Source organism: Balaenoptera borealis (genome assembly GCF_965194805.1).
Source record: "Balaenoptera borealis genome assembly, chromosome: 2".
Classification (NCBI taxonomy): domain Eukaryota; kingdom Metazoa; phylum Chordata; class Mammalia; order Artiodactyla; family Balaenopteridae; genus Balaenoptera; species Balaenoptera borealis.
The window spans coordinates 6,558,497-6,568,111 of record NC_138867.1 but is presented as its reverse complement, the minus strand read 5'-3'; the positions used below and the strand labels follow the sequence as shown (position 1 = coordinate 6,568,111).

The window sequence follows — 9,615 nt, the reverse complement described above, 5'->3', positions numbered from 1 at the left end:
AGATGTACAGAATGGACTTGAGGACAGGGGGAGGGGGAAGGGTAAGCTGGGACGAAGTGAGAGAGTGGCATGGACATACATACACTACCAAACGTAAAATAGATAGCTAGTGGGAAGCAGCCACATAGCACAGGGAGATCAGCTCGGTGCTTTGTGACCACCTAGAGGGGTGGGATAGGGAGGGTGGAAAGGAGATGCAAGAGAGAGGGGATATGGGAATATATGTAAACTTATAGCTTATTCACTTTGTTATACAGCAGAAACTAACTCACCATTGTAAAGCAACTATACTCCAATACAGATATTAAAAATAAATAAATAAATAAATACATACATAAATAAATACATAAATAAATAAATGCTGTGTAAATACTTGCCAAGACAGCAAATTCAAGTGTTGCAAAAAAAATAAATAAATAACGTGTGGGCCTCGTTATCTGCAGATCACACTGCTCTAAAGGATTATTTCTATGTGCGACTGATTGTACTTAAATGTTTATCAAATCTCCATCGGGAGTTCAAGAGAGTGTTCCCAGGAAACAGCTGGAACGTAATGGTGAGATCCATCTTGTCGCAACCAAACACACATTCTCAATTGATGATGTGTTTCCTGCAATATCAAAAAGGGTGTCTGGAGAAAGACAAATACTCTGTGATGTCACCTCTATGTGGAATCTAAAAACCCGGAACTCCTAGAAACAAAGAAGAGGATGGTAGTTACCAGCGGCTGGGGGAGGGGTGTGGGGAGGTGGTGCAGGAAAGGGGAGATGCTGGTCAAAGGGCACAAGCTTCCAGTTAGAAGATGACTACATTCTGGGGATCTAAGGTACGGCGTGGTGACTATAGTTAACAATTCTGTGTTATATACTGGAAAGCTGCTAAGAGAGTAGACCTTAAATATTCTCACCATAAAAAAGAAGTGGTAATTATGTGATGTGACGCAGGTGTTAGCTAATGCTATCATGGTAATCATTTTGCAATATATAAACGTATCAAATCAACAGGGTGTACACCTTAAACTTATACAATGTTATATGTCAATTACATCTCAATAAAACTGGGGAAAATAGTGTCTGAACATGTGGCCTTCATAATTCCTTATGAGCTCATGTTTAGGTGGCCCCCTGCCCTGAACACACACACCTTGCTCAAAAGGCATGTGCAAAAAGTGAGGTGTTCTCAAAAGCAGACATACAGATCAATGGGACAGGATAGAGAGCCCAGAGATAAACCCACACACCTACGGTCAACTAATCTACAACAAAGGAGGCAAGAATGTACAATGGAGAAAAGACAGTCTCTGTAACAAGTGGTGCTGGAAAAGCTGGGCAGCTACATGTAAATCAATGAAATTAGAACATTCCTTCACATGATATAAAACAATAAACTCAAGATGGTCTAAAGACCTAAATATAAGACATGACACCATAAAACTCCTAGAGGAGAACATAGACAAAACATTCTTGAACATAAATCATAGCAATATTTTCTTCAATCAGTCTCCCAACGCAAAAGAAATAAAAGCAAAAATAAACAAACAGGGCTTAATCAAACTTAAAAGCTTTTGTACAGCAAAGGAAACGACTGGCAAAACGAAAAGACAACTCAGGGAATGGAAGTGTCTGGAGAAAGACAAATACTATATGATATTACTTATATGTGGAGTCTAAAAAATAATACAGATGAATCTATATACAAAACAGAAATAGACTCACAGAAAACTAACTTATAGCTACCAAAGGTGGGGACGGACAAATTAGGAGTATGGGATTAACAGATACAAACTGCTATACATAAAATAGATAAGCAATAAGGATTTACTGTATGGCACAGGGTCCTATATTCAATATCTTGTAATAGCGTATAATCAAATATAATATAAAAAAAATGAATCACTATGCTGCACACCTGAAACTAACACAATGTTGTAAATCAACTATACTTCAATTAAAAAAGATTAAACTTCCTTAAGATATCACTGTCTGTATTTTGAAAACATTTTTCTTTACTTCTCATCTTCATTAAAATTTGCCATGATCATTATTTTACTATTTAACATAAATAAGAAAGAATGTAAAAAAAGTGAGGTGCTCTCACTGAAGTATGCGTGTATGTTACTGATGCTGGTGGTTGGGAACAGAGGGGCAGTGACCCACCCACCTATTGTGAGCCATCTTCATAGATTTGGGGGCTGTTAAAAAAAAAAATCTTAACATTCAGTTCCTGAGCAAATGGCCCAAGGAGGAACATACCGTTGGTGGGCATCTTAGAAGGAGATGGTGCATCTTAATATGACAGCTTGTCTTTAAGATGATCTAACCACTTATTTGCATCAATTACTGGGTCACCAAACATTGTCTGCTTGATTCTTTTATAGACATGGATGCCTGAGAGAGAACACACTGATCCCTTGAGGAGAATAATTTTGTCAATACTTCTTATGGTAGGTTAGCAAGATAGGCATTTTATTTATCAGGTAGGCTCTTTGTATACTGAAATACAGATGTTTTGTGCTTGAATCAACCTTGTGTGAATTTGATTCAAGTTATTGAATTTGTGGAGTTGAAGTCCAACCCCTACCCAAAGGGTCACAAACTTACATTCTTACAGGGCAGTTAAGTGAATGAACAAGGGGCAGGGTGGGAACCACAGCAAAAAAAAAAAAAAAAAATTGTTTGGCTTGAACCAGTGGTGACCATATGGGAATGTGAGACCACCTGTGGTCAGATCCAGATTTTCAAGAGGAGATAAATATCCAGATTTTTGCGGGAATACTACCGATATTTAAATATGCACAAATGTTCTAAAACAACAGCTGGAATAAACAAAACATGCTTGGAAGCAGGATCTGGCTTGTGTTGACTAGGAGATGACTTCTGCCCCAGCCCTTGTTCTAGAAAGAGGCAGTCCTGTTCAGCATTCTGGAAGTTTTCTTTGCTTACCACCAATGTGTGTCTAATCTGAGAATGAGCAATGAGTCTCATGATTTCAAGGGAAATTGTACAGTTAGTTTCACATCTTTTATCTTAGACAAGTTAACAGAAGGTATTGAAATAAATAATTATGGTAACAATGACAAATAATACTTTCTGTGTACACATACAGTGTTACAATTATATATTCACACACATATACCTGTACAGTCTATTTAGCCCAAGGAATAAAAGTCATCCATCTTGCTTTGCCATTTCTTATTAGAAATCCTAATATAAAAAGATCTGCAGTGGACAGAGACAAAGGCTCTCCCCAGTACATACCATTAGACCTAAGATTTCTTGACCTCCCTCAAGGTCATCTTTATCACAACATGTAGAAAGGTAGATGAATCCGTCCTTCAATAAATTGAATGGATGTTTTCAAAAGAAAAGTCTATGGCAATGCCTTTATTTGCCCTCAGTAACTCATTGTTTCTTGTAACCTTCAGAGTTGTCCATTGATCTTATCGATTAACTTCTCGGTGGGTGTGTATTCTGGCTGATCTGTTTGATCTGGAAAAAGTTATGCCTTTATCCATTGCCTACATCAATGATTGCTGCATCTGTGTTTTCTGCCTCATCTGATGTCCAAACGTTGTTTCTTTTTACTTTATATACAATAAAAAATATAAAGAAAAATCAATAAATTTAGTATTTTACTTAGTAAAAATCAAAAAATGGAGCAAGTAGGGAGGATTCCACTTACCTCTTAATTCAATGATGAATCTTAAAAGTGTTGCCCCATTGCATCTTGCCAATGATGAAAGTCAGTTCATTTGGTGGTGTTTATTAGGTTGTGTCCATAAGCTGGGAAAAACAGGTCAAACTCAAGTGCTTTACCTTCACTCCTCTGGTCCTACAGTGTGGAGTGGAGGAGGGAGACGATGCAAAGGTGGGCTCATGACCTCTCTCATCTTGATTTCTTTCTCTGCTGCATTGAGATGCAAATGAACCCTGACATTTTGCATACATTTCTTTCTCTTTTTCCTCCCTATCCATGTCTCTTTTTGTTCTTAAGCAGCTAATATGTTCAGGCTCTGCTGACACTTGCTGCCATAAATTGAACGATGTAGAACAGAACTCACACTGAAGTGTTGGTAATCTAGCGGGCTAATCAACCCAGAATTCGTATTTTAAAAGCATGGAATGGGGAATGATATAATTTAGTGGAATTAGTGCCTGATGGTCATGTCTCTGATTCTTAGATGAGGAAATAAGAGAGACAGAGAGAGAGAGAAAAAAATGTACTTGGGAGTAGCTTTTATTACCACGTGGAAATCACGTGCTGTATAGATCTCCAGAAGTTACTTATACTACATAATTGAAACTCTATACTCTTTGACTATCTACTATATAGCATAGTGCCTATAGATCTCAGTACTGTATTGGATACTTAAAATTTGCTGAGAAGATAGATCTTATGTTTCTTACCACACATATACACGATATTATAATAAAAGGGGTGTAAAGAAACTTTGGGACGTGATGGATGTCTTTTTGGCCTTCATAGCGGTGATGGTTTCATGAGTTTATATCTATCACCAAACTCATCGAGTTGTATATATTAAATATGTACAGCTTTTTACATGTCATTTATACCTCAACAAAGTGTTTTTAAAAAAATCACACCACTGCTTTCTGCATAATGCACTGCAAAAGCACAAACAATAAGAAAACTCTTGACCAAACTTAATCAAGCCAGTGAAGTAACATCTTTCCAAAATGGAAATTGTTTGTGCCAGCAAACAAGCAGGAAGGCATTAAAGACCCCACGTTAACAATTGTTATCGAAGCGATCTTAGACCCTGTGGAAGCCTCCTGGGACCAGAACTTCTAAAACGACAAATATGTCTGGAAGGCTGTGGTCCAAGGGTGTTTCTGCTGGCTATAAGCGGGGTATGCAACCAGAGGGAGCACACAGCTCTCCTGAAAACTGAAAGTGTATATACTTGAGATGAAACTGAATTCTATCTAGGCAAGAGATGTTCTTATGTGTACAAAGCAAAGGACAACACAGTGACTCCTGGTGGAAAATCTAACAAAACCAGAGTAATTTGGGGAAAGAGCTCGCGCTCGTGGACACGGTGGCATGGTTCATGCCAAAGTCTGAAGCAACCTTCCTGCTAAGGCCATTGGACACAGAATCCATGTGATGCGGTACCCTTCAAGGATTTAAACTTATTGAAAAGTAAATAAATAAGAGTGTGGATTTGTTCAAAAAAAAAAAAAAAAAGCAATTGTTATCCAGTATTGACATCAATCTGAGGTTGCTCATCCCAAGGAGACCTTGGACTTGAGTTGTGTTGTTCACTGCTGCACTGCAAGACCCAGCACAGTGCACTCAAGATATATTCACCGAATGAATGAATTCAAGAATGACTATAGCCCATGGAAGGTGAGAATTGCAACAGGGTCCCACAGAAAGCCACAAGACTAACCATTCAGATGAGGAGTGAAAATGCAGGGGAACATTTGGCTCAGTCACATAGTAGCTGTGTGGCTTTGGGCAGGAGAATCAGTCTCTCTGAACCTGTGTTCTTATCTCTACAGTACGAATGGCACTTATGTCAAGGGAGGCTGTGAGTATTAACTGAGAGAAAGTGAGAGATGACACATGACCAAACTCGGGACTCAATTGTTATTCCCTTTCCTCTCATTTCCTTTCATTTTCCTTGAAACATTTCCTTCTCTTTCTCCCAATACATGGGTCATGAAACATTTTCATTGTTACTGAAAATATCAAACCCTGTGCTCTGTGGTCTGCAGGACCACTCGTTCTTCATGTGACCTTGGAAAAGTTACTTAGTTTCTCTAGGCTGTTTCTTCATCTTTCAGACGGGAGAGATGATTCCTCCTGTATTAGAGGGTTGTTTTGGGGATGAAACAAGTTAATGTAAGTGCTTAGAAGAGTTTCAGGCAAACCTCAGCTGTTGTTGTTAAGGTCAAACATACTTGTAAAGAAGGGGAATAATTTTGGTAAAAGTAATTTTGGGAAGCGCTGGATTGCTGATAAACAAGGACTAAGAAGCACTATATTTTATACAAATGCTTTGCTATTTCTCAGGTCTAGGAGAAACCCAAAAACGATCTTTCCAAGCATTCACCATCATAGACTCCTCTTGGAAAAAACCAGTATCTGTCTAGTTATCTAAATTTAACTAATACCTTCAATTTCTAATCAACAACAAGCATCCTTATTTTGATGTAATTTACAGGGTTATTTATTATCTGTGTGAGCTTGGAAACATTATTTTACCTCTCTGAACCTTTTCATAAAAGAGAGCTATGGATGTGTAACATCACAGGTTGCTAGTGTTATGCAAGTGGCATAGTCCATAGAAACCACTTATCAACTTCTTTTATTTTTTTTTAACATCTTTATTGGAGTATAATTGCTTTACAATGGTGTGTTAGTTTCTGCTGTGTAACTAAGTGAATCAGCTATTCATACACATATATCCCCATATCTCCTCCCTCTTGTGTCTCCCTCCCACCTTCCCTATCCCACCCCTCTAGGTGGTCACAAAGCACGAAGCTGATCTCCCTGTGCTATGCAGCTGCTTCCCACTAGCTATCTATTTTACATTTGGTAGTGTATATATGTCAATGCTACTCTCTCACTTCGTCCCAGCTTACCCTTCCCCCTCCCTGTGTCCTCAATTCCATTCTCTACATCTGTGTCTTTACTCCTGTCCTGACCCTAGGTCCATCAGAACAATTAAAAAAAATTTTTTTTTAGATTCCGTAACTATGTGTTAGCATACGGTATTTGTTTTTCTCTTTCTGACTTACTTCACTTTGTATGACAGACTCTAGGTCCATCCACCTCACTACAAATAGTTCAATTTCATTTCTTTTTATGGCTGAGTAATATTCCATTGTATATATGTGCCACATCTTCTTTATCCATTCATCTGTCGATGGACACTTAGGTTGCTTCCATGTCCTGGCTACTGTAAATAGAGCTGCAATGAGCACTGTGGTACATGTCTCTTTTTGAATTATGGTTTTCCCAGGGTATATGCCCAGTAGTTAGATCGTTGGGTCATATGGTAGTTCTATTTTTAGTTTTTTAAGGAACCTGCATACTGTTCTCCTTAGTCGCTGTATCAGCTTACATTCCCACCAACAGTGCAAGAGGGTTCCCTTTTCTCCACACCCTCTCCAGCATTTATTGTTTGTAGATTTTTTGATGATGGCCATTCTGACTGGTGTGAGGTGATACCTCATTGTAGTTTCGATTTGCATTTCTCTAATGATTAGTGATGTTGAGCATCCTTTCATGTGTTTGTTGGCAATCTGTATATCTTCTTTGGAGAAATGTCTGCTTAGGCCTTCTGCCCATTTGTGGAATTGGTTGTTTGTTTTTTTGATATTGAGCTGCATGAGCTGCTTGTAAATTTTGGAGATTAATCCTTTGTCAGTTGCATCATTTGCAAATATTTTCTCCCATTCTGAGGGTTGTCTTTTCGTCTTGTTAATGTTTTCCTTTGCTGTGCAAAAGCTTTGAAGTTTCATTAGGTTCCATTTGTTTATTTTTGTTTTTATTTCCATTTCTCTAGGAGGTGGGTCAAAAAGGATCTTGCTGTGATTTATGTCATAGAGTGTTCTGTTATGTTTTCCTCTAAGAGTTTATAGTGTCCGGTCTTACTTTTAGGTCTTTAATCCATTTTGAGTTTATTTTTGTGTATGGTGTTAAGGAGTGTTCTAATTCCATTCTTTTACATGTAGCTTTTTTTTTTTAAACATCTTTATTGGAGTGTAATTGCTTTACAATGGTGTGTTAGTTTCTGCTTTATAACAAAGTGAATCAACTATACATATACATATACACCCAAATCTCTTCCCTCTTGCATCTCCCTCCCTCCCACCCTCCCTATCCCACTCCTCTAGATGGTCACAAAGCACCGAGCTGATCTCCCTGTGCTATGTGGCTGCTTCCCACTAGCTATCTATTTTACATTTGGTAGTGTATTTATGTCCATGCCACTCTCTGACTTTGTCCCAGCTTACCCTTCCCCTTCCCCATGTCCTCAAGTCCATTCTCTAGTAGGTTTGCATCTTCAGTCCCATTCTGCCCCTAGGTTCTTCATAACCATTTTTTTTTTTTTAGATTCCGTATATATGTGTTAGCATATGGTATTTGTTTTTCTCTTTCTGACTTACTTCATTCTGTGTGACAGACTCTAGGTCCATCCACCTCACTACAAATAACTCAATTTCATTTCTTTTTATGGCTGAGTAATATTCCATTGTATATATGTGCCACATCTTCTTTATCCATTCATCTGTCAATGGACACTTAGGTTGCTTCCATGTCCTGGCTATTGTAAATAGAGCTGCAATGAACACTGTGGTACATGACTCTTTTTGAATTATGGTTTTCTCAGGGTATATGCCCAGTAGTGGGATTGCTGGGTCATACGGTAGTTCTATTTTTAGTTTTATAAGGAACCTCCATACTGTTCTCCTTAGTGGCTGTATCAATTTACATTCCCATCAACAGTGCAAGAGGGTTCCCTTTTCTCCACACCCTCTCCCGCATTTGTTGTTTGTAGATTTTTTGATGATGGCCATTCTGACTGGTGTGAGGTGATACCTCATTGTAGTTTCGATTTGCATTTCTCTAATGATTAATGATGTTGAGCATTGTTTCATGTGTTTGTTGGCAATCTGTATATCTTCTTTGGAGAAATGTCTATTCAGGTCTTCTGCCCATTTGTGGATTGGGTTGTTTGTTTTTTTGATATTGAGCTGCATGAGCTGCTTGTAAATTTTGGAGATTAATCCTTTGTCAGTTGTGTCATTTGCAAATATTTTCTCCCATTCTGAGGGTTGTCTTTTCATCTTGTTTATGGTTTCCTTTGCTGTGCAAAAGCTTTGAAGTTTCCTTAGGTCTCATTTGTTTATTTTTGTTTTTATTTCCATTTCTCTAGGAGGTGGGTCAAAAAGGATCTTGCTGTGATTTATGTCATAGAGTGTTCTGCCTATGTTTTCCTCTAAGAGTTTTATAGTGTCTGACATTACATTTAGGTCTTTAATCCATTTTGAGTTTATTTTTGTGTATGGTGTAAGGTAGTGTTCTAATTTCATTGTTGTACATGTAGCTGTCCAGTTTTCCGAGCACTGCTTATTGAAGAGGCTGTCTTTTCTCCATTGTATATTCTTGCCTCCTTTGTCATACATTAGTTGACCATAGGTGCATGGGTTTATCTCAGGGCCTTCTATCCTGTTCCATTGATCTATATTTCTGTTTTTGTGCCAGTACCATACTGTCTTGATTACTATAACTTTGTAGTATAGTCTGAAGTCCAGGAACCTGATTCTTCCAGCTCCGTTTTTCTTTCTCAAGATTGCTTTGGCTATTCAGTGTCTTTCATGTTTCCATTCAAATATTGCAATTTTTTGTTCTAGTTCTGTGAAAAATGCCATTTGTAGGTTGATAGGGATTGCATTGAATCTGTAGATCGCTTTGGGTAGTATAGTCATTTTCACAATGTTGATTCTTCCAATCCAAGAACATGGTATATCTCTCCATCTGTGAAACCACCTATCAACTTCTGGTGGCATGAATGTTGACTTCCTTACTGTGCCATCCTGATATGGACTCTCAGTTTTGAGAAGTCAGTTGTAAAACTGT

At 38.1% G+C, this 9,615-nt stretch overlaps 1 pseudogene across 1 annotated transcript; it reads left to right on the top strand.

Annotated features, from left to right (window-relative positions):
* The first annotated feature begins 207 nt into the window (after positions 1 to 207).
* On the top strand, positions 208 to 6,391 carry LOC309623963 (large ribosomal subunit protein eL33 pseudogene; annotated as a pseudogene). The gene has a single exon. The product of its transcript is annotated as a large ribosomal subunit protein eL33 pseudogene (transcript).
* Positions 6,392 to 9,615: the final 3,224 nt, after the last annotated feature.